This window comes from Penaeus monodon, chromosome 11 (genome assembly GCF_015228065.2).
Source record: "Penaeus monodon isolate SGIC_2016 chromosome 11, NSTDA_Pmon_1, whole genome shotgun sequence".
In the NCBI taxonomy this organism is placed as follows: domain Eukaryota; kingdom Metazoa; phylum Arthropoda; class Malacostraca; order Decapoda; family Penaeidae; genus Penaeus; species Penaeus monodon.
This window is the reverse complement of record NC_051396.1, coordinates 35,148,669-35,151,670: the sequence shown is the minus strand read 5'-3', so window position 1 is coordinate 35,151,670 and position 3,002 is coordinate 35,148,669.

Sequence of the window (3,002 nt, the reverse complement as noted above, 5' to 3'; positions counted from 1 at the left end):
TCATTATATGTAATATATAATATAATATTGTATATATAATATATATACGTAGATAAAGATACTTAAATATGTGTGCGGATAATATATAATATATTATATATATTAATTATATATATATTATATATATATATATTTATATAGATATATTTTATATATATATATATATATATATATATATATATATATATTATTATATATATATATATCTATTAATATATATATATATACTATATATATATATATATATGTATATACATTGTTATGCTACTATTTATATTTATATATATATATTATATATATATATATTCTCTATATATATCTATCTCTATCTCATATGATATATATATATATAATCCCATATAAGTCCTGGGGAAAACTGGGTTATTGAGGTTTTTGATTCCATACTGCATGTTGTGGATTTCCAGAAATGGCTTAGATAATAGTGCAATCTCAGAGGGATGTGTTCTTTTGTAAATATTACCAATGTTTTTCATTTATATCATTGGCAATGGTTGATAACAAGGGATCTGCACAATACGTGTGGCCATTGAAAGAAGAATATTTGTAAGGATATACTGAAAATAAAAAAAATACCCTCACCAGATACCCTTGGTGATATTACCATTACAGTAGGTTTCAATAAAATTCCTATATTTATCTAAATCCCGTTTACTTTTTTTTTTATTTTTTATACCTGAAGGTGATTTTTTTTTTCTGGACGAACAACAATTTTTACTCACAAATAATATTTAGAAATTTTCTTCGTCAGGTACATCTTCTGTCTGATCCATGACGATTCTCTTTTCTAATGTTGTCTTGATTTTTGTTTTTATTAATTTTTATCTTGATGGTGTTTTAGATTCTTGTCCTCTGGATTTTTTTCTTCTTTCTTCTTATTAGGGTTTTCAACTACACTGGTGGTCTATACTACTCTCAGGAACTTATTTCCGTAGTTCTTCGAGTTTCCCAACTTGTATTTAATATTCTTGTCATTCTGTGGGGATATCTGTATGCTCAAAAAATGTAACCATTCCTTGAAGAAAGCTTGATTCGCACTTAATTTCGATACACGTGTTTTTCTTGTGTAGTGTTGCCAGTTGGCTCGGCAAGCGCTGGGCAATAATATGAAGGCGCTGAATCATAGCAGACCACGCGAGATCAGATCATGGCAACTCTACAATGTCCCTACAAAGTCGTTATGTGTACTATAAAGCACTTTACAACTTGGTGCTTTTTCAACAACACTAGTCGGTAAAGAGTTTGTAGTGAACCGATCTTGCACTGATATTGTGTTCAAGAATGGCAATCCATAGGATTTAAGCGCAGAGCGCTAAGGGTTAGGTATATCACAAATCAATGTCACGAACATAACATCCATTCACTATTGACCAGCTCGCCCATTTCCCATTGTTTTACAGTATGCTACAAATGGATTATTTTACGACTGGTTACATATCTTTCTTTTTGTGGATGGCGTAATGCGTTTTCAAACGGGGGGGGGGGGGGGGGGACCTATTCTCACTCAACAGGCCTATGGTCCTGTGGACTGAATAGTCATCAAGCAGACTTCAGCGAGTGCCTTTACTCCCTAGGTCGGAACCGAATTATTCCTAATCCATATGCTTCCCTAATTTCTGTTGTTTTTATGTTATCATTTTACAATTCCCTATAGTTTCAACTGGTATACTCACCAATATGGGTACATCCCTATTGTTTGCGAGGACTGTATTTTTCCAGGTAGTACATACTTAGTATATTGAGAATGAAATGCTCTTGTTCGTAATAAAGCTTATGATTGGTTCGTGACATTTTGTAAATGACCCTCACTGATGATTTAATGTTAAAGTTTGCCCAATGCCAACATTATTGTTTGAAATAGTTGTATTTTCGTTTCTCTCTCTCTCTCTCCTCCTCATCTCTCTCTCGCTCTACACTCTCTCTCTCTCTCCTTTGCAAAAATGCGTTTGTAGAAATGTAGAACTTTATATATTTATAATAATATATGTATTAATATATTATATATGTAGTATATATATATATCTATATATATGTTTATAGTATATATTTATAATAATATATATATTAATTATATTATATAGATATATAGATAGTAGAGTAGATAGATATTGTTTATATATAATACACATTTGTTGAAAGGGTAACTACAATCACATATCCTTAAGGGGGAAACGTAAGTCTTTCTTAACTAATTCAGGATCTATCATAAAAATTACCAAATTATTTAAGGGTTGTTTGTTTGACGACTTGTAAGGTCCGGGGAATGAACTAAAATAATATCAAATTTGCAGAGAACATATGTCAGAATTTTATGACAGGTTTGTATGAGAGGATTCATAAAGCATATCCGGCGATATTTTGTTTCAAAATGTTATACTTTAAAACATCAAATTTTATGTATCATTACTTCTGTATCTTGCCCCCCCCCCTCCTCTCTCTCTCTGTCTAGTGGACATCTATATAGAGATGGTATGCCTTAACAACAAGTAATTGTCAATGAATATTACTTAATAAGCAACTATGTCTTACAGATTAGTTATTTTCCGAACTATGGTGGATTACTCCAACTCCTCGAAACTGAATTTTAGGAGAAACAAGATGTTCGATTTTTTATTTTTTGTTTTTTTTTGTCTTTACGAATATGCAATAATTGCAATGCCTTGGGAAATGCAACTATTTTTCAATATAAAAAGTACAACAAATTGATAATGGAAAACCTTGCAGTGCGATAAAGTGCTGAGGTCTGGGTCTTCCCCACAGGTCTCCCTCCACCCAGGTTGTCTAGCAGAGGAGACAACCTGTGTCAGGGTCGTCCCAGGGGGAGGGCGAGCTAGGTGCCCATTATAGCCTGAGTTGGCGATCCCGGATTAATGCAAGTAACAAGGTCCCCTTGCCAGTCTCACGGTGTAACCCGCCGGTTGGACACGCGGTCCTGCCAACTGTACCCCATGATTCCGGCGAAGGGACTTGTTACAAAAGGCATC